This window comes from Anastrepha ludens, chromosome 5 (genome assembly GCF_028408465.1).
Source record: "Anastrepha ludens isolate Willacy chromosome 5, idAnaLude1.1, whole genome shotgun sequence".
Lineage (NCBI taxonomy): Eukaryota > Metazoa > Arthropoda > Insecta > Diptera > Tephritidae > Anastrepha > Anastrepha ludens.
The window spans coordinates 66,532,622-66,556,490 of record NC_071501.1 but is presented as its reverse complement, the minus strand read 5'-3'; positions in this window follow the sequence as shown (position 1 = coordinate 66,556,490).

The window sequence follows — 23,869 nt, the reverse complement described above, 5'->3', positions numbered from 1 at the left end:
ACTTGGTTGTATATTAATAATTTATTCTGTATTGACAATGTAGACTTTCTGCCAATTAACCATTTCATTTTTTTAATTTTTAAGTTGATTTCAGTTGCTTTAATTTTGACATGTTCTTTCCATTTGAGCTTTGCATCCAAAGTCATACCCAAGTATTTTGCTGTATTACTATATGGAACAGTAGCAGATGATATTTTCACTGGGTTATAGGCTATTTTCTTGTTTGTAAAGTCTACGTGAACAGACTTGCTTTCATTTAATTTGATTCTCCAGTTTTCAGTCCATGCGACAACTTCGTCTATCGATGCCTGTAACTTTCTAGTTGATTCATTTGCGTTATTTCCATAGGCTAAGATACACGTGTCATCAGCAAAAGTGGCTATCTTACTTGTATTTGAAACAGGTAGATCTGCAGTATAGAGCAAATACAGTACTGGCCCAAGAATGCTGCCTTGTGGTACACCAGCTTCAATTTTTTTAATGTTTGAGTATGCTTGTCTTTGTTTCACTCTAAAATATCTGTCTGTGAGATATGATTCCAATAGCAAAGTATATTGATATGGGAGCATCGCTCTGAGCTTACGGATTAGACCTTCGTGCCACACTTTATCAAACGCCTGTGCGATATCAAGGAATATTGCTGAACACACTTGATTGTTTTCTATGGCCTCTTCTATGATGTGTACTATACAATGTATCTGATCTATCGTTGAATGTTTTTCTCGAAATCCAAATTGGTGAGATGGTATTAATTGTTCATTAGAAATTATATCCTTTAATCGTTTGGAAGCCGAGGAAGAGGGCGGCCTCCTCTGCGTTGGAAAGATCAGGTGGAGAAGGACTTGGCTTCACTTGGTGTGTCCAACTGGCGCCGGTTAGCACGAGAAAGAAACGACTGGCGCGCTTTGTTAAACTCGGCCAAAATCGCGTAAGCGGTTATAGCGCCAATTAAGAAGAAGAAGAATCGTTTGGAAAATAGTTTTTCAAATAGCTTTCCGATGGCTGGGAGTAATGCTATTGGGCGGTAAGATGTGACTTCGTTGGGATTTTTCCCTGGCTTTGGGATCATTTTAATTTCAGAAATTTTCCAATGCATTGGTATGTATTTAAATTCAATGCATGCATTCATTATTAAAGTGAGTTTGATTAGCGCTTTGTAAGATAAGTTCTTTAGCACTTCGGCTGTGATTAAGTCAAATCCTGGACTTTTCTTTTGTTTTAGTTTGGAGATTTCATTTGCTACCTCATCAGTGGTAAAACTTGTAATTTCAACAGATTCTTGCACAGTATGGGGAAACAAAGTGTAATTTATCGTTTCAAATGGCTTAAAAATTTTTTGGAGGTGTTGTGCAAATAACTCAGCTTTTTCCGAATCGGTTTTTGCCCAAGGTTGGTTGCTATTTGGCTGTTTAATTGGGGGATTATGTTGAATTGGTCTTTTCATATGTGCCGTAGTCCGCCATAGAGAGTAATCAGAGGTTTTATCTGCAGATAGGTTTTGTAGCTTTATATTTAAAGTTCTGTTTTTATTTTGAATGACGCATAGTAGCCAAAAAATTACTGCACTTTTTTTCGGTACATACGAAACCAATGTCATAGTTTTATAAAAACCAAAGGCATTCGATTCGATGCCTGTTGTGAGATTTTCAATAGTGAGATTTTCTCCAGGTAAATACAACTTTTTTAGATTTTGGTTGATGTACTCTCATAACTCTTTATCAGTTTATATTTTCACTTCCTCAGAGATCTACAATAGTATTTTTATCAACGAATTTTAAGAATTGCAGTAAGGAAACAAATTTATTTTTCTCCATCATAGCGCGAAATATCACAACTCGAAAATTGGGTCCCAGTATGCTCCAGGTGTTCACAGATCTATATGTGTCTGCAGCGACAGCCAAGCAGCGCTTAAGGCCTTAGACAGCCCTCAAACCACATCAGGGGTAGTGAAGTCCTGTAAGTCCAGGCTGAACTATGTCGGTAGACATAATAGCCTGATGCTAACATGGGTCCCGGGACACGTGGGTATCGCGGGTAACGAGACCTCTGACTCCTTAGCTAAGATGGGCTTTGAGGCCAACTTCTTTGGCCCAGAGCCCGCTTTGCTACTCCCCTCTGCGGCCATCACGGCCACGGTTAGCAAATGGGTAACTTCTACCCACAAGCGAGCTTGGCAGGCTGAGAGAGGCTGTAGATGGACAAAACTGATGTTACCTGTCATGTCCGATCGACTGTCGCAAACCCTTCTGTCATTAAGCAGAGGGGAGTGCAGACGGATGGTTGGACTGATGACGGGCCACTTTCTGTGGGCAAAGCACATGGAAAGGTTAGGCATCTCAGACAGTGTACTCTGCCCAGCTTGTGAAGAGGAGGATGAGACGGCGGACCACTTCCTGCGCGTCTGCCCCGCCTTCGCTCGAATCAGGTTTGAGGTCTTTGGCACTGATGAGTTAAGAAGCGACCATCTTGGCTCCTTGCCACCACAAGATCTACTCAGATTTCTTCGGAGATCGGGTAGATTTAAAGAAAATTATTGTAAAAGGGAATCCAAGTGTAGTACAATGGACTCGATTAATGTCTGAGTGCTGCACTTGCTAGTTGTCCCGACAAAAAAAAAAAAAAAAAAAAATGCTCCAGAATCCACACCTCCCTTTTTATCGTTATGTTTCATTGATTTTGTAAAACTCGACATGCCTCCGCATTGGTATATTCCACAATAAGTTCCAATGCGTGATCGTTGAAAAACGATTGAAACTGTCTATCGGATCAATAACAATTTGGCCTGGAAGAAAGAATATCTTATGAATACTACCGCGAATTATGTTGTGTCTAGGCGTTCGAGTTTATCTGTCGAGTTCTGACTTCCATATAGTTCCATCCCTTCCTTTATTAGTATCAATTGTGACGTATTCTTGGTCTCATTACATAATTGTTCACCATCGTTTTCAGATGCCAAGCCTGTCTCGGCCCTTCCGCTCACGGAACAACTACCAACAGCACAATTATTTCCATTACTTTCCAGCTCACACACAAAAAGTGAAAAGAAGATTAAGCGGAAGTGCATTCGAGGCAAGTGCAAAATTTCCCAATTACACAAATGGAAAATTCGCAAGTTTTTTTGTGTTTATTTTTGTGCCTATCAGACACTTGTGAGTAGGTAAGTTAGTACTTTAGTGTATTGTCAATAAATATGAAACTATATTTGTTAGAAATATCTTAATTGCACGTTTAGATTTATAAAACTTTATGGTTAGATTACACAAAAAGGGAATTTGCAAAAGTTAATAATTTTAATAAGGGCAAAAACTTAAAATCGTGACCGCTAGACACTACTGGGTAGTTAAGTGTTAAAATACTATGATTTATTCTGTAGATAAGCTGAGTTATAATACAAGAAAGCACAATTTAAAAAAAATTTACCCACTGTATTCTACTTACTCCATCTACCTACTATTTGCAAAGAGAAACGGGACCCAAAGTTGTTTAAATGACGCATTTCAGGAATTTCCACTTAAATATATTTAGAATACAATGTAAATTTTCCAGTTTACGATATGCACAATAAAATACCCGTTTCACAATTTTTATTCAATTCATTGTCTTGCTGAAAACAAACAAACGCTTAACTCGTAAAGGCAATATTTAGCAAGTTGTCGAAGGAATATGCGGCACTAATATTTTCCTTTAGAAATACTTTAACTTTTCTTTCATTTTCCTTCAGAAATAGTACATACTTTTCATTATTCAGTGGAATCATCAAATCAATCACCATGATTTAGCATTGTGTATCGGGCATGGTACAAGAGGTATAAGAGTAAACTGAATACTTTACCATATGTTAGCTAAATGGTATATGAATAAATATATGCAAGCTGAGTTATAATACAAGAAAGTTTGTCTGCAAGTTTCTTGTAATCATATTCTTATAGGTATATTAATATGAATCCTTTATTTTCCTTGGTCACGTCATTACGGGTGAACGGCTGGACCGATTTCGCTAATTCTTTTTTTGATGTTGTTTGTTATTGTCAGAAGCAGGTACTTAGGAAAGAAAAAATTAAGAAAATTACGCGGAAGACTAGAAAATTTAAGAATACTCATCCTCCATATTAAATTTTCTAATGATTTTCTAATGCAACCTTAGCGCTCTGTAACTTTAGACTTTTTTAATTGTAACCTTATGGCATTTGACATAATATTGACAGAATGCGTACTGCAAATATCGTCAAAGAGGATGTAAAAAAACTGAATTTCTTAGTGCAATCACGGTTAGTTCAGAGCTATCACGCCTAATATTAAAGTTCAATTTGGAGTTTTGGTAAGTTTAGATAGTCTAACACACACGTTACTAGCATAAGCCGTGATTTGCTTGGTCATGAAGAAGAATAAAATAATTGTTTATAATTTATAGTTGAATTTTCGTTTTTGAAAATGCCAGCAATTAGACGAGCAAACCTAAGTCGCAGATATCGCAATGCTGCAACTCAAAGATATACAAGTGCAAATCAAACTGACGAGTAACGCGAAGCGTGGAATGAAGTTGAAGGCAATCGATGGAATCGAAATCAACAACGTTGCGTTTAACTCCTTTCGAGCTGCATTCAATTATAACGAGCAAATCGATTACAGTTCACAGCAAATCGTTGCTATTGGCCCAATGAACATTGCGTGCCAATATTGCACGGCACTTATGTTTCAAAATGAAGCTCCTGGAATGTTTTGCGCGAGCGGTCAAATCAAATTGACGCTTCTGGTTACGCTGCCAGCAATACAATAACTGTTTTCAAGTGACGTAATTGACGTTTGGCGCAACAACAGTTGTTCAAAAAATCAGAATAATAAACACTTTGGTGTTGAATATTTGTTTTTTATTAATTATACCAATTCGAAATCGATAATCATAGTTAAGACTTTTAAATTCACAGGACATCGTCTGTCGGGTATATAAATAAATATATGCAGTTGAAAAGAGAGACAGTCACAAAACTGGCTGAGAAGTTGTTTTAGTATGAAATCTTAACTCAGTATGGTTTGAGCGCTCATAAAGGAGGATCATCAAAGAGAAAATATGCTACTTATATAAATTTATGTTTTTCACTTACAGGCGCTAATTAGTTATTATTTTTTATAATTTAACTTCTTTTAAGCATTTTACAATATAATCGCTATTCGCTCTCCATAAGGTCTGCTACCGTTGTGTGTTCAAACGCCAAATTCAGGGAAAGGCAGCTGTATGTGGCAAGGATGACATGATTTTTTAGTTGCTGTTTATGAGCTATGAAAAATTGCTATACTCTGCAGCTTTCTCGATGCAAGTGAGGTGACTGAAAATATGAATTATGGTCAAAAATTGACCACGCTCTAGTAATCCACCACGGCGAAGTGCAACAAAATCAACCCATTTGTGAAGCAAATTGTGACTAGCAATTAAAAGAGATACATTCGCAAAAATATTATCGAATCGCGATGGCCCCGCACAAACCATGTGCAAGGCAGGATTAACATTCAGTAGTGAGTTTTGGTGTGATTGATGGTAGGATTGGCAGGAGATCATCGACTATAATCTGCTCATCTGCGGCCAAATTATTAGCTTGGATCGGTACAGCTACATCTGTACTGCCAACATAAGCACACGGATCAGAAACTTCGGATGTATTGCGACGAATGAAGCCTAGAACCGAGTGCTATTTTGAGAGAACAAAATTAGTGTGGCCACTGAAAGAAAATTTTGTATCGAATTAAACTCAAAGATCCTTCAACTCTGTTACAGTTTGTAATAAATTTGTAGGATGTGTTAAAACTATAGTAACACTTCGAAAATGTTAAATTAAAACATTTTTTAATATTCAAGGACAGACGCAAATTCATGTACTATCGATGCAGATTGTTCAAGTCGAGTTGAAGCTTCTGAGCATTCACTGAGTCCTTAACAAATGAGACAATTTTTGAATCATCTGCAAAGAGCAAGAAATTCGAAAACGTAAAACTTTTGCTTATTTCATTGCTAAAAATTACAAAAAGAAGTGATCCTACGATGCCTCTTGGGGATACCTGGAGTAGCAACAAAGTGGCTCGATAAAACTCCACCGATTTTTACCACACGCTGTCTGCGCGTCAAATATGACTTAAACCATTGCACAGAGCTGAAAGCTTAAGCAAGCCTGCAAAGAACGTGTAACAAAAACTGCAAGATTTGAAAAAATGCTCATCCCTAGCGCATGTTCACATTTTCAATGGAAAGCTTAGCTTTGTATCTCCAAATCGAACAAAAAATTTAAAAATTTAACGATAATTTGTTTAAATTTTCTATTTGCATTATAAAGACAAAAGTAATTCGATAAGTTCACTTTCACTTTGATAATGAAATTCCACTGAAATGAACGCCTCAGAAAAATAACAACCGAACGGATAACTTCAGCCCTCATCAAGAAAGTCTTCTAAACCTTTTGTAACTCAATTTGTCATTACTTTCAAGAATTTGAAGCTAATTTGCTAAAGCAGCACGAAATCCCGCTCGTACCTTGCTTTCTGTTCGGAGTCAATCAGATTCTATTTACTTTACACAGGTGTATGTATACGTTTCATATTGCTATTCACTGTGCAAATTTTCCAAGCTTTTCCTTCTATTATGCATTTCTTTTCAATTCTTCAACATATTTTATTGATTGACATTTAAATGGTATTTAGTTTCAACTTTTCAAAAAAAAAAAAAATATTAGCATACAAAAAGTACTCGAAGTCTAATAAAATACATAAATACACTTATTTACATATTAATTCCCTGTATCTTACTTCTGCTTAACTCTCAATCCGATTGAGAAAAGTCAACAGGCGTCCCCTGCCATTCATGACAGCAAGTTTATAAAAGTTCAGGTGTGCATACGTAGAAAATTTTCAATTTTAATGACATCGAAATATTGCCAACAGTTGGCTTAGGGCCTCCGACGGTTTTTCTCCTTTTTCTATAACATTATTACATTATTATTTGCAAGTAAATGTTGCCCTCACAACCCAAGCTAAGCTGACAAAGTTGCCAAATCTCATCCACCAGTCAATTGATTGGTTTCACAAGCGCCGACTCACATGACTTACATACGCACATATCCGCTTATATAAAGTAATAATTTGTATTCAGTGCTTTTGTATGGCTTTAATATAATCAAAGTGAAATAAGATTTTTTTTTTATTGGTTGCTTACACATTCATGCGCTGATTTTCATGTGATTAAATAGACTTATTTGGCTTTTGTCAATAGTGACGTGGAGGTATGGGAGGCATTTTTTTCCTTTGTATTTTTTGTACCCTACAAATTAAAGGTACAAAATGATTTAAAGAGAAGACTTTAAAGTAATTTGATTACAGGTTATACTCGTATAAAAATATAGATTTAGAAAGGGCGAAATCAAGATAGAGACTATTAAAAATTCCATTGATTTCATTGAACGACCTAGTAATGGGTGCCTAATTTTAATAATTCGACTTACAAGTTTTAACATGCAACAAAAAGTGAACACGCAAAACTCTTTTGGGAGTAGTGAAGCTTATCTGCTTAAGCAGATCTGGACAATGACAATGAAGTCACAGCCAGTCACATATAAACAGCAGTGAGTGCAACGAAACGATTTTTTAAGGAAAGTGATTTTTTTTTTTTTGTTATTATTTCGTTCGGAGGTTCTTACAGATTACTTGACTTATTAAACAACTTAAATAAGTTCAACTTGAAGTTAAATACTAAAGTCTATAACTTCAGAATAATGTAGCAAAATCGAATGCCTCTTGATATCGGTTCAATATATGCGTAATTGGATTTGTACACGGCAACGGTGAAGAGGCGGACAGGTCTAAAGTCGCGTTCAGAGTGGTGAAAATTAAGCAATACACAAATTTCCCTACAAGCAATTTCGAAATTAATTTTATTGCAGATAAAACTCACAAAGAAGTAAGACCTCCTATTCAATAAACTTTGCAAGCCCCAAAGCCTACTTCTCCCAAAATTGTTAAGAACCCCGTTTGGTCAATGAAGTTCGGTAAAATTGTGCGCACTCTTTCTTATTTGTTAGAATGAGTTTGATATAATAGGTTTCAGATTACGCAACAGCAATCAGTGAGACTGCATTCCGGCGAAATATAAAGCGCTTTTAATTACTCGCTGGAGGGATTCGGTCGGCATCTCGTGATCGCCTCCATCGAAGCTGGTTTATGCACGAAGCATTTAGACTTTACATAATCCCATAAATAAAACTATAAAGCTGTGATATCACACGATCCTTGTGTCCGAGAGATAAATTGCTCACCGAAACGACGACGCAGTAAATCCATTGTTTCACGGTCTGTGTGGCAAATAGCGCCGACTTGTTGGAAGAAAATGTTTTGGAATAACGGACTTGAATTTCGTTTACTCTTTTTTAATACATCTACAGATTCAATATTAATTTCATAATAACCATTTAAATTGAGGAAAATGTATACTCGTATGCAGGCAATTAAATTAATTTAAGTGAATATGAAGAAATAGTAAACTGCTAATTCAACTGCAATGAACTTAACTCATGCTTAAATAATTAATGCAGTATTCTCAACATACATTTAGACAGGCAGATAGATCGATTATTAGGTATCTCAGAAACTGACCTTAGAATTTTTATCCCTATTTCGCATTCCTAACTCTCAATACAAAAGACACCTTCCCACTTCATAATGAATTCTAAAAGTATTTTAAAGCTGATTGCCTACGCGGATGATGTGGCATTAATTGTTAGAGTGAAGTTTATGGATATCCTGTACGATTTAATGCAGGGATATCTGAACGTAGTTGTTCGATGGGCAGCAGACTGCGGCTTATCGGTGAATCCTCTTAAGACGGAACTCGTCCTTTTCACGAGGAAATATAATATACCCAGAACTCAACTCCCCTCGATGGGGGGCGCTCCGCTGGTGCTTTCTCACAAGATGAAGTACCTAGGTCTAATCCTTGACAGTAAGCTAACGTGGAAGCCCAACATTGAGGAGAGAGTAAGGAAGGCAACAATCGCCTTGTATGGGTGCTAGAGAGAGTTCAGAGGTCTGTACTCATTGGAATCAGTGAGGCGCTTCGAACTACTCCTACTCTGGCGCTTAATGTAATGTTAAATGAGGGACCTAAGACATCGCAGAAAGAATTGCCGCTGCACGCACCGCAATCAGACTGAGGGGCTTGGACTATAAGCTCAATCTCACATATGGGCACTCAAGCATCCTCAGAAACTTTGAGTTCATCCCCTCGTTGACGGATCAGTGTGTGCCCTTGCTAAGTACAAGCGGAACTTTCTCCACCCATATTCCACCAAGGCAGGAGTGGACCGGGGGCAACACTTAGCGACAGGGCCTCGTTAACCTGTTCACGGATGGCTCGAAGCTGGACGGTAGGGTTGGAGGAGGAGTATTCTGCAAAGAGCTCCCCATCAAACATCAAACTCAGGCTACCGGATCACTGCAGTGTGTTCCAAGCAGAGGTGGCCGCAACTAAGGAAGCAGCTGACTGGCTACTTACTTGCGTAATAACTTTTAAGAAGGTGTAGTAAATATTTACGCCGATAGCCAAGCGGCTATTAGGGCCCTAGGCTCTATTATGGTGCATTCGAAGCTGGTCAGGGAATGCCTGGTCTCCCTCTGGATTGCATCAGAATTCTTCGACATAAAGATAATTTGGGTACCTGGTCACAGTGACATTGCAGGAAACTGCAAAGCCGACGAGCTGGCCAGACAAGGGACCTGTGAGGTAATGTGCACGCGAAAGGAGAGGATCGGGATCCCCTTGACAACCTGCACTCTACTCCTGGAAGGATGGGCTCTGCACCAGCTCAGCGAGCGCTAGTCAAGTATACGAACGTGTAGGGTCGCGAAGTCCTTCTGGCCACGTTTGGATAGGAGGCGTTCGAGGGATATCCTGGGGATGACAAAATGTCATCTCTCAAATTTCGTGGGCATCCTCACGGGGCACTGTCCGCGTGGTATACATGCCGTGAGACTCGGAATTACTTCGAGTCCTTTTTGCGTCAGCTGTATGGAGGATGAGGTGGAATCATCTCAGCACCTGCTCCTTAGCTGCCCAGCCTTCGCGGGACTAAGATTCAAGCATCTTGGTTCTCACTTCTTTTCCGCGCCTGCTGATATAGCAGGTGTTGATAACAAAAATCTGATAATGAACTTCATCAGCAGCATAAAGAGATTAACACAACCGCAGACTAGTCACCGTTCGTAGTCCACAAACACTCACCATTCCCCATCCCTTCCCTTTCTCCCCTTTTTTCTTTCACCCTCTTGCAATGGTATCACAAAGGATGAATCAAACTTTTTTCGTCCAAGTGGACCCTACTCTCTGGGCAACCATCACTACCTAACCTAACCTGTATTCCTAACAATAATTCGTCTATGGTGTAGCTTAAATATTTTCACGTTTCATTGTAAACGGTGTAATGCCACTGAGACATTATACATATATCCATTTCCGCCTACAGCGTTGAAATGAAATTAAAGGCCAGGAAGTAGACTATGAATCTATAAGTATGATAGATGCTTGTTGATAAACTTAAACAATTTACGAAGTAGAAGAAAAATCTTGCCTTTCTGTTTCGTTTCCTATTTAGACTGAGGTGTTGTAAACTATTCACATTGCATACTCCTTGAAAGGGTTTTCTTTGATATACATACCTGCCAAAGCTCTTCGATGATCAGCGAAATTAGGAAAAACTCTTTCTATCATTTGGTGTTGCTTTGGCTGCCGCCGTAAGGGATATATAAAGAATTCTGTTAGCAATTTTACACTCTTCTGATCTTGATTCCGATCGTGGTAGATCAAGGGATGAACGTTCCCTTCCCAGCTTGTCACCCAACTCTTTTCCTGCAATCCCCTAATCAGGTACCATTATTTACACATTCGTTTACAAGTTTTTATATAGAAATTCGATTTAGCAAGTTGGCTACCCAGAATTGATGGCAGTAAAATATCTTAAAACTTTTCGCTAAGTTTACACTAACGCAAGTTGAATTTGTTAGAATATCAGTGTCCAATTACGACCTGTATGTATATAGATGTACACATCTGTAGTCAAAAGAAGTGACTCCATCTCTCCAACCTTCTGGTCTCATCCAGGAATTAACCATTTTTTTAAACTTTAAGACAAAAACGTCTGTTAGCCATTTATATTTCCGTGATATCCCATAACAAATTCACACTGGCAGCTCCCTCGACAATATTTATTTAAAGATGTGAAGAAGTGTCCATCCTAAAAGAGAATCCAACGCTCTAGTTAGACCTGTTCTCAATGATTGATTGATCTAGAAAAAAGCTTTTAAGTTTACAAAGCTTATTCCATTTATAATAATACAGGGTGAACGATATGAAGTGTTACCTATTCAAAACCCCATAACTATATTATTAATTTCAAAGACAAAATTGTTCAAAAATGATTACAATTTTAACATATATTCACTTTAGCTCAATATGACCACCTTTTGCCTTGACTGTAGCCTTCAAACGGTCAAAAAATGAGTTGCATGCTGCACGAATGTGATCTTGAGGTATTTTGGCCCATTCTCGTATAATCGCTTTCTTCAGCATATCCATACTGGCATATTTTTTAGTCCTCACCTTGCTCTCCAAAATGGACCTTATGGAATAATCCATCGGGTTTGCGTCTGGCGAATTAGAAAGCTATTGTGTGGACGAAATGAAGTGTGGAACATGATTCTTTACCCATTCTTGGTTCACACGAGCTTTATGAGACGGTGCCAAGTCCTGTTGGAACGTCCATGGTCTACCACCGAAATGTTTGCGTGTTCACGGCTCTAAAGCAGCTTCTAAAACATTTCCCCGATAATAAATCGCATTCACTTTGACACCAGGCTCGATAAAATCGATTGGAGAGCGTCCATCAGCGGTCACTGCGCCCAAACCATTACTTGCGATGGGAAATTGCTTCGAGAGGCCATACGTAGGCTCAAATTCTCGTATGAGCGATTAGTCAAGTAAACACGATCATTTTGAGTGTTTACAGGTATGAGCTGCTCAATTGGGAATTCTTTTTCATCAGAAAACACAATGTTAGGAAACTCGCCACGTTCGTGCAAGCCCAACAACTCCTTTGCTCTTTCGCACCGAACTTTTTTTTTGCTGGGGTGAAAGATCGTGTCCTTTTTGGAACTTGTAAGCCTTGACCTTGAGTTCATTTTTCAATATGCGTCGAATGCTGTCTTGCGATATTTTCAGTTCTTTGGCCATATTTCTTCCACTTCGACGTGGATTTCGTTCAAGTCGAGCCTTCACTTTCCGAACCATTTCTGACGTTGTTGCGGTTTTTTTGGTCCACCTCCATAGCGTTTTGCAATGCTACCAGTATCATTGTAAGGTTTTATAGTGCGATACACAAACATTTTATTCACTTTGAGGAGGATGTGATTTTCCAGCCAAATATAACGCAATCACACTATTACGTTTGAATTCCATCACAGAAAAAAAAAATTCAAAAAAACTGAGACGCAAATGCTTTTGATGGCTTATAAACAATATATTGAACTGTCATTAGAACAATTTTGACGTTGATGTCATGAGCTGTTTTACAGATACAAGCAGTGTAAAGTTGGTAACAACTGGAATCTTTAAATTCCAACTAATCTTATATCGTAATCAAAAATGACAAAATGTGCATTGTTTTCCAATTCAAGTATTTCTACAGAAATGTAAAATTCAAAAATTTCTTGTGATGCTCAACTTTTGGTGCTTTTTTTCTCCCTTTCTTAGTAAATACTAGTAAATGACGTACTTTCTTACCAATTTACCGTTCCAGCGATTGGGTCTCGGTCTTTTTCGTCAAAATCTTGGCAAACTACCGGCCACTTGAGCATTTAAAGCCACCAGATTTGTTTGTGTTTGTCAATTTCAAATATGGCTCACAGGCAGCAGCGATTCGGCCATTGAAGCGAAGGCCACTGCAGTTGCTTTGTGTACTTTTGTGCAGGTGTTTGTAACGTTATTTACTTTCATTTTTTATTTTCTGCTTTTAAACTGATTTCCACTGAGGAAACATTGTAGATGGTGACCAAATAGCCAAATTATGTTTCAGCAGCTGTCAAATTTACCAGTGAAATTCGGTTGTCAAAATAATCAGTGAGGTTTGCCATTTCTTCATGCTTCGTTTCGCGTTTGTCGAACGTTTGCTAAATATCATATTAAAAAATATTATCGAAATTGCAGCTAGGCAGGGCTATTTTACTGTGGCGGCAGCCCTTGGTCTGGAAAAACCTGAGTCATTCTATGAAGGTTCTACGTTACCATGGGAATGCAGCTTAGTTGGTAGTACGCAACGTTGTAATTATGGATTCAAGGCGCAGACGACTGATCGGACCGAATTCACGCACGCTTTTGAACCACTTTTTGCAATTTTTAGTCAGCGATGAGAAAGTTTTAGTGAGAGATATCGTGTACAGTGAAACAGCGAGCTGCATGAGCAATATAGGGGCATGAACCTAGTTAAGCGTGTACAAATATAGCGGCCAGGCTGGCTTGGCCATGTAACTCGTACAAAAAGGCTCCAGCAAAGCGAATCTAAGAAGAAGAAGATCACTCCGTTGGAAGGACAAAGAACGCAAGATTTCCAACTAACACCAGCGAGGGCAAAATAGAAACATCTAGATTCGGCCAAAACTGACGCACGGTTGCACGGCCATAGAAGTAAGTAAGCAAATAATCAGGCTGTATTAGATATTACAAAAATTATCTGGAAATAACCAGTGGAACCCAGTGTATTATATGAGTAAGAAGACATCCGAAGTGGAGAAGAAATATTCGAGTTAGGAGCGAAAAGGTCTCGCAACTCTTGCTCAACTTTTGGAAAGTTTGGAGCAGACATTGGGAATTGTGTATAGAGTGTTATAAGCAACCGGAGGCAAAGTAAACAGGGAAACAATCTTTATTGTTCAAGCAAAGGAGAGCGACTCTACAGACATATCGCATTGATTTTATGAAGCCATTAAAATCAACTACTGGCACCCTATGGCAACTTGCAAATTAAGGATGAAAATAATATTCTACCGCAGGCCAATAGGTCATGGAGAGAAGAAAATACTTGGGCAACAACCAAGCTAATTTGGCCGCACATATAAAGCAAAGTGAGGAGAATTCCTCAACCTCTCACGAGAGAACATCTCGAAGCTCGCGGATTGTGTTACCGGTCATTGGCTGTTAGAAGGCAATGAATATTTGCTCATGAATACTTCAGAAGTTTTAGAGACGAGGAAGAAACAATAGAACACTTCCTGTGTAATTGTCCAGCCTTAGCTAGGAGTAGAGCAGGGTTGTTAGGAAAATACCAGTTTGACTGTGTTGCGGAACTATCCGGTGTTGGTAAAGGGTGTTTTTTTTAGAGGTTAGGTTTTCAAGATGAAATAAAAAATGAAAATAATTTAATGTTATGGCCAAGAATTTAGCTTTATTATAAAGATAAGGGTTTGCCATTATGTTTTAAAAATGATTTCGGGCAAGTGGCCGCCGCGGCTGGCTCGAATAAATTCCAGCCGAGAGGCCCAATTTTCGACCACTTTTTGCAGCAATTGGGGCCGTATGTCAGCAATAACGCGCCGAATATTCTCTTCCAAGACGTCAATCGTCTCGGACTTATCTGCGTAGACAAGCGACTTCACATAGCCCCACAAGAAATAGTCCAGCGGTGTTATATCGCACGATCTTGGAGACCACGCCACAGGTCCAGAGAGCGAGATAATGCGCTCACCAAAAGTTTCCTTCAATAAATCGATTGTTGCGTTGGATGTATGGCATGTAGCGCCGTCTTGTTGGAACCAAAGGTCGTCCACATCAACATCGTCCAATTCAGGCACGAAAAAGTCATTAATCATGGCTCTATAGCGCTCTCAATTGACTGTAGCATTATGGCCGGCTTCATTTTTAAAGAAATATGGACCAATGATTCCCTCTGCCCATAGAGCACACCCAACAGTGACTTTTTGAGGATGTAACGGCGTCTCAGCAATGGCTTGTGGATTAAGTTCACTCCAAATGCGACAATTTTGCTTATTGACATACCCATTCAACCAAAAGTGAGCTTCATCGCTGAACAAAATTTTCTTGTGAAAATCGGGATCGGTGGCCATCTCGTTTTGGGCCCATTCACCGAACGTGCGACGCGCTTGATGCTCGTTCGGCTTCAATTCTTGCACGAGTTGAATTTTGTAAGCCCGCAAACCAAGATCCTTCCGCAAAATCTTCCATAAAGTGGATGGGCACATCTCCAATTGCTGCGCGCGATGGCGGATGGACTCATTCGGGTCTTCTTCGATACTCTGCTCCACAGCAGCAATAGCGTCTTCGGTGCGCACTGTACGACGTCTCTGAGGATGCGTATTATCCACTAGAGCAAACGCGGTGCGAAACCGATCCATGGTTAATCGAATTAGTGACTCTGTTGGACGATTATGTCGACCGAATATTGGACGCAGCGCGCGATGCGTCGCGCGAATTGAACCATTATTTTCGTAATAAATTTGCACGATTTGCAAACGTTGTTCAGGTGTAAGTCTATTCATTATGAAATGGCAACCCAAACTGAGCATAAATCAAGTGACAGCTGTCAAAAAGACCATCTACGAAAAAAGTAGTGCCAACTTGAAAACCTAACCTCTAAAAAAAACACCCTTTATAAAATCTATCCTACGCTTCGTAAAAGAGTCTAACAGGTTCTATAAAAAATTAACAGTAAGATTCCCGTTTTACACAGTGGCACCACAAAGAACCTACATGGTGAATTGGCTACCCTAAGCAGACTGCCACAAAAATCTAACCTAAAATCGAATAGTAAACAATACAAACACATATTGGAAGTAATCGATTTTTTTACAAAATTTAACTGGCTTTACTCAACCAAAATAACAATTGCTAAAGAGGTATTGCTAACTTCGAGCTTCAGAGTGTTGTATTCGGGAAACCCTTTCAAATAATATTATATCAGGTTCGGCGTTAATGTTTAAGGATTTCAAAACATAGTGGAGACGTTCAACGCGACGATTACCAACTTTTTGTGCAGGATTAGTGGTAAAGATCCAACAAAGTGGTACAGATTTGTAGATCGCGTACAAAAAGCAGTCAACTCGACTTTTATAGCAAGCACTGAACAAATACCATTCGCATTATTAGTGGGCACAAAAATGTGAAGAAAAGCTTACCATTATCATCAGCAAATTCGCGACGAACTCACAAAGAGTTTCAATGATAGGTGCGAAATAATGCGAAAACAAGCGAAAGAACAAATATATGAACTACAGACAGAAAATCAAAATTTGTATGACCTGTATCGCGAATCAGCTTTTTGCTACAAAGATGGTGATCTCGTGGCAATCAAGTTTAGTGGTTAATTGAATCTAAAACTAAAGTTTTCGGGTCCGCAATGCGCAGTGGTACCCACGTCACTGTTGACAATGACTATGGTCTTGAGGTTATAAGAGACCCCGTTTATCTAGGATGCAGTATTAACACCGATAACAATGTCAGCCAACGGAGAATCTCTCTTGCCAACAAGTGCTACTTTGGGCTAAGTAGGCAATTGAATAGTAATGTCCTCTATCGACGAAGAAGACTAGGCTCCCAACATGCTCGTCTTATCGTATCGCAGAAGCGTGGATGATGACAACATGCAATGAAGCGTTCCTTGGAATATTTGAGAGAAAGATTCTGCGGAAAGTTTTCCGACCTTTGACGGCGAGTATCACAGGCTATTCGATAATGAACTGTATGGCTTGGCTGTGTCATGTCGTCCGAATGGATACAAACGCTCCGGCTTTGAAAGTAATCGTTGCGGTAGCAGCTGGTGGTAGCAGAGGAAGAGGAAGGCCTCCTTTGCATTGGAAAGATCAGGTGGAGAAGGACTTGACTTCACTTGGTGTGTCCAACTGGCGCCGGTTAGCATGAGAAAGAAATGACTGGAGCGCTGTGTTAAACTCGGCCAAAAACGCGTAAGCGATTATCGCGGTTATAAAGCTAATAAAGAAAAAGAATACGTGAAAGAAAAAAACGAACGAGAACATGTGCAAAAGATATGAAACCCTGATCTCAAAATAATATTACAGACGATGCATGCCAGACGAATACTTAGCAAGATGGCAGAAATGTGGGAAGAGTTGGCAGAAATTTTGAGAAGTTCATGTTGATGAACAAACAAAAGTTTGACGCCGAAATTTTAAAGTAAGAAGATGTACAATTTCACATCAGGTGACAAAGGAAGTGAATTGCAATTCAAAACTTAAACTTTATATAACTAATCAGTTTCCTGTGATGCACACATTGAAATAGATGGTGAATGCATACAGAAGGTCGACAAATTTAAATACTTAGGTTTTTTCATCAGCAGTAATTCTGACACTTCCGTGGCAATAAATGACCGAGTAAGTGCGGCAAATAAAGCATTCTTTGCTCACATAAAATTATTCAAGTCCCGATTGCTATCAAGAGATCAAAAGATAGCAATGTACAAAGCGCTTATAAGACCCATACTAACATACAGCAGTGAGGTATGGGTACTTAAAACAAAAGACATGGACCAAATACTAAGGTTTGAAAGAAAGATACTGCGAACAATATATGGTCCTTCCCGGCGAGATGACGGAACGAATCGGATAAGATACAATCATGAGCTAGACACATTGATACGTAATGGAAACGCAATACGCTTTATAAAAAGTCAACGAATCAGATGGCTGGGGCACATGTACCGAATGCCCAAATGGAGAGCTGCCAATATAGCGTTCCATAGACAACCAATTGGACGGAGATGTCGAGGGAGACCAAACAAACGCTGGGTAGATGACGTCACAGCCGACCTGCAGAAAATGGGTATCACAAACTGGAAAGGAGTAGTAGAGAATCGATCGGAGTGGAGAACCGTTGTTGTGGAAGCAATGGTCTGCACAAGACTGTAATGCTAATGATGATGAAGTTTCCTGTTTTACATAAATACCCCGAAATCGTATAGTGCCAAATATATTATTTTCTCAGTTTTACCATCACTCTTATTACCGGATTTGAAAATCGGTGCAATAGAAGTAACCTTCCAACGATTACTAAAAATGCCTGTATGAAGGGTGCAATTGGAGGTACTTAAATCTTTACTTTTTCATATTTTTTGAGTATACTTCCTGCCTGTTGCTTAGCTCAAATAAGTTCTTTGAGAATATTATAAGCCACCACAATGCACAGCAACTCCATGCACACATATACGAGTTGTTCTCTTTACGTTTCCAAAATACCACCATTAATTTAAATAAAGCTGTTGCAAGGAGATCGCTTGAAATGCGCTGATATTCATTTTACTGTAACAACATAATGCGGGTTGAAATAATATGGGTCAGAAGAAAAAAAAATAGAGTGTCAACCACAAACCGCGAACTGCAGGGTAGACAAGAAATTATGAAAGGAGCAGAAAAGAGCAAATGCTACTATCAAGTGACTCACGGCCGCAAGGACATTTCATACCGTGGTGTAGTAAGTAAAATTTATAGCTTGTCAGCAGTGCTGCGCACACAGCCACTGTTGTATATTTGCATAAACGATCCACACTTTGACTGCATCTCCGTTTCTGTCAGCGCATAGCTAGCGCTCCAAGCAAAAAAGTGGCTTATTTAATGAAAATTGTACCATAATATTTTGTACAGAAGGAGGATACAACATTTTTAACGGAATTTTTAAATAATATTTTTTTATATTGTATTATTTTAAATATTTGGTAATATATGTATATGTATGTGTATTTAGCTATAAATTCAATTTTGCTGGTGTTGAAAATTGAAGTCCTCTGCATTTTAAATTAAAAAAGTTCTGCCGACGGTTGTCTGGATATGTTTGCAAGACCGGTTAATATGCAGCTCATTGACTTTACTTGTCCAATCTGAATGATGAATCCGAAGACAGTTATCCACAATAGGGACTTAGTTGCTTAAAATAAATTTATTTAGAGATTTATTAAACTCGATTTCAGTTTAAATGAATTAAACAAAAAACTAACTGACACCGAGGAAGAAATGCTGTTGTTGTATTCAAATAAGGATGGCATAGGTATTCGGCCGCCGTAGCCGAATGGGTTGGTGCGTGATTACCATTCGGAATTCACTGAGAGGTCGTTGGTTCGAATCTCGGTGAAAGCAAAATTAATAAAAACATTTTTCTAATAGCGGTCACCCCTCGGCAGGCAATGGCAAACCTCCGAGTGTATTTCTGCCATGAAAAAGCTCCTCATAAAAATATCTGCCGTTCGGAGTCGGCTTGAAACTGTAGGTCCCTCCATTTGTGGAACAACATCAAGACGCACACCACAAATAGGAGGAGGAGCTCGGCCAAACACCTAACAGAAGTGTACGCGCCAATTATTTGTTTTTTTTTTTTTTTTTAGGTATTTCTAAATTGTCAACAGTATCTGAACTACTTGAAGAAGACATATTTTTCAGCTAACCGCTTAATCTGTAACAACCAGCATTTTGGCCTTGTTTTTGATGCCAAGCTTAACTGAAAGAGGCATGCTGACGCAATCTTGTCCAACAGGAAAATCCTGGGGCTACAGCAATGATAACATATGTATGGAGCAGTTGTTTGGGCATCAAGAGCCGTTCTTTTGGGGGCAGCGTTAACTAAGCTTCAGTGCTTATCATATTTATGCATCGCGGTGGCAATGCGAACCTCGCCTACAGCCGCGATGGAGGCCCAAATACAGTGCGGTCAGCGCCACTGGGATTCAGCAATCCCAAAATATACATATATTTTTTAAATTTTTCCGGTAAGTATCCTATGTTTGACTTTGAACTGATCTTCAGTTGCATCCCGCAAGGTAAAACGTATGTGTAAATTTTTTTTTTAATTTTTTCGGTGAGTATTCTAGGTTTCCCCATGAAATTAGTTTTTAAGTGTTTAGGTAGATAAGGGATGATTTGACCTCTTAAGAGGGGTTGGAAATTTGCGTGCTTGGTCGGAAGTTTTACCATTAAATAGAACTGCAATAAAAAATGCAAACCGAACTTGAATACATATAATTTATCGTTTCTGAAGTTTTTCTTAAAAATCCCCTATTTAAGGGTGTGTTTTAATTTAATAGAAAAATGTGAATGTCTTTCAAAATCATTTGCGTGCATTTAGAACAAAAAAAAATTTAAAGTCGTTTGAAAATTGCGTTCTCTCGGAATTTTGAACAAAATTGGTCACAAGATCGCCATTTTGCGTCAAAGCTAAAAATTATAAAAAATATGAGAATCAATCACATCCTGAAATATCTATTACGGTTTGACGAAACGTCCACAGGTGCATCTGTACCTGGGCTTCTATTTTTTATATGTTGCAGACTCCAGGTTTTTGCGCAAGGATTTACTCAGTTTGCGCACAAAATGTGCTCATTTATTTATTTATTCACTTAATTAGTTATTTTATCATAACACAACAAGGTCAAACTTTATAATTCTTGGTGCTAGTCAAAACTCATTGAACTCCAATTTTTTCCTTTTTCATTTCAAAGTGAATTGGCCACTCTAAAAATACTCGCTCTGAGATGGTAAGTTAAATTTTCTATCTTTTATTAAATTATCAATGACTTGTAGTTTTTTGGGGCATTGGTGAACCACTATTTTCATAAAAAATCCAAGACGAAATATAATATGATTAATAATTATATTTAACCTTAAAATGATTTTTTTGAAGTGGCCATGCAATTTTCTCTCAGCAAACTCCTCCAAAAACTTGCCTTCATTTGTCGCGCTTAAATCCACCTGCAGTACTCCATTTGTGCGTGGAAGTGCTACCATAGTAAGTATGTACATGTATTGCACGGGCTCACACAAACACACACATAAATACATTTAAAGTACGTCCTTTCGCCATGGGTGACGCTGTTTACAATTACTTTCGCAAATAAAAACAATTACCTTGTGCAAACAATGAGAAATTCAGACAAATTTTTCCGTTTCCATTTATTTAATTTTATTCTCTCTTCAGTTACACACGCACACATATGCATTGCTGGCATTCATACACATACACCAGTTGAAAGTTTTTCATTGGGATGCTAGTCGTTTTTTTTTTTTTTAATTCATTCTGCTATTTGTTTTTGTAGCAGTTTTCATTGTCTCCTCCATTGCCTGTTGTCCTGCGCTTTGGGCATGCCACACAGCGTGGCGTATACGCTACATTTAATTTAATATTGCCACAGTGCACACTTACAAACTCATTCACATTTCCAAACTATGTGTTTCACTTTAGTATGCATTTTTTGCTTCCCTTATTTCTTCTTCGTGCTGTAGTATGTACATAGGTATGTGTTTGAAGTTGTATTTCATTCAGGTATAATAGTGATGGCACTCACGGTGTGGGGTGGCTAGAAGCGAGGAGTGTGAAAAATTACATGCCAAGCGCATATTTTATACATTTTCAATACTCTACAATGCCCCGAATGAAAAAATGCATTTAATTGAGGAAATATGAAAATAGTAGAGAATGTTTAAATGGAATACATACGAAATGCAGAGAAATCGTATCCGATTGCATATTTGTTGGCACATAAAAGCTCTTGAATGCAAAAAGTGAAGGGAAGAGAATAAAGAGATATAAATTAGACACAAAGAAATATTTTAGTACAAAATTTGCATCAGCTACCACTTGCAATGACTGATGTGTTGTTGTGATTTTGGTTATTATTTATTTCTTGTTACTAAGTGTGAATTATTTAAATCTATTATTAGAGAGTTGAGACTGTTGAGCACAAATCACAAGTAGCGGCAATGTAAACAAGGACTAAATGTGCATTGAGATTTAATTCAATAACAAAACCATATATTTTTCCCCTTTTAGTTTTTCTGACTTAAAAATTATTTGTGATTTTCATACAATAACAACTCTGCACTTCAACCATTCACTGTATTAACAAGTGGCCACTGTGTACTTTACAAGTATGTAAATATGTGTACTAGGCCGGGTCGATTTGTGGGGAGGCAAAAAAATCGCCCATTGCTCTGTGAAAATCATATTCTAGGGATCAAAATAGGAAACTTTGCCGAAGAAACCCTACCTCTAAAACGAATTCTGATGTCCCCCAATTTGGGTCGAACTTTTTAGTTTCTTTTCTCATGTAAAGTCCAAAAATGGTGATATTTTGAAATGATTGTATGGGGAACCCCCCAGGGGAGTTCCAGAGGGTGTGCCACTGGCATGGGTGCATCAGCCGCCCAAAGTTAGTGGGGGTCGGTCATACATTTGGACTCGATTGGAGCACTCTAAATGGGTCAAAGTAGGATTTTTTGTTCGACCCAAATTGGGGGACATCAGAATTCGTTTTAGAGGTATGGTTCCTTCGGCAAAGTTTCTTATTTTGATCCCTAGAATACGATTTTCACAGAGCAATGCGCGATTTTTAAATCGACCCGCCCTAATGTGCACCGAATTGAACAGAAATCAATCATAAGCTGATCAAAAATTTCTTAAAACAATTAAAACTTGGTTTACGTGCTTAAGACTTAAAAATATCCGATGCAACTTTTTACACAAAACTGTGTTTGTTTAGTGGAGCCATGATAAAGGAATATATCGAAATCTTAAAGTTCTGTAGCTGTTGCAAAAATTACTAGCATTTTTTGAGAAACAGAGTTGGGCATAAAGCACTAAAAAATTAATGCAAAAAGCGCTTCACTACACACGAATTTCATTCTCACTGAATATTTAGTGACAGTTAAAAAAATGAGCTATGGCCAAAAATTAAGCGATAATGAAAGAAAATTTAACTTCCACTAAATATTTAGTGGCATTGAAAATCTTTATTAATACATAATTAGCATTTTTCCGTACCATAACAGAACTCCTTGAAGAACAAAGTAAGACTATATGAGGTGAGGCATAATGTTTCACTATTTTCAAAATAAGAAATAATTTTGAGAATAAATTTCTACGAGTAATTATACGGCAACAAAAGTAGGAAAGCATAATTAATTTTTATTTGCTTTTCCTATACAAATTCTTTAAAATTACCCTCAGTTAGACTTTGCCTTCTTGATCGACTATCAATTCCAGCAAAGCAAAAAAGTATTTCCACTGGCGCAAAGAAAGGAATAGGCGTGTTTATTTTCAAAACACTTTTTTCATAATAGCAAATCATTAATACTCTCGCCGTCATTGAAGTACAAAATTTATAATATATTGATTTTCATCTACGACAGAAGAAAGTTATTTAGAAAAAATTCGCAAGTTGGTTTCTTTTGATTGAAACGAAAATGATCTTTTTGGATCCCTGGCCGAGCTCCTCCTCTTTTTGTGGTATGCGTCTTGATGTTGTTCCACAAATGGAGGGGTCTACAGTTTCAAGCCGATTCCGAACGGCAGATATTTTTCATTAAGAGCTTTTTCATGGCAGAAATACACTCGGAGGTTTCACATTGCCTGCTATTAGAAAAAAACTTCTTCTTCATTTTGGTTTTTCGCGGAGATTCGAACCGACGTTCTCTCCAAAATCCGAGTGGAAGTCACGCACCAACCCATTCGGCTACGGTGGCCGCCATACCAACCCATGATCGATTAGAATTTATAAAACGCTGCAATTATTTTGATATGTGAATAGATGTAGTAAAGTAAAGTGAAAAATATCCCATTTTACCTGTATTAAGCGATCCTATATTTGTGTATTTCATTTGCGTGGTGGACGCAAGCCGCATATCATACCCAAAAACACAAACACCATGAAATTATCAACCAGATTATAAGAAAAAAAAGACTACTTTCAATGATATTTCGGTTTTGTATTATCATTTTAAATTATAAAGATCTTAAAATACACCGTCTACATTTTTATTTCATTTCATTTTGTTT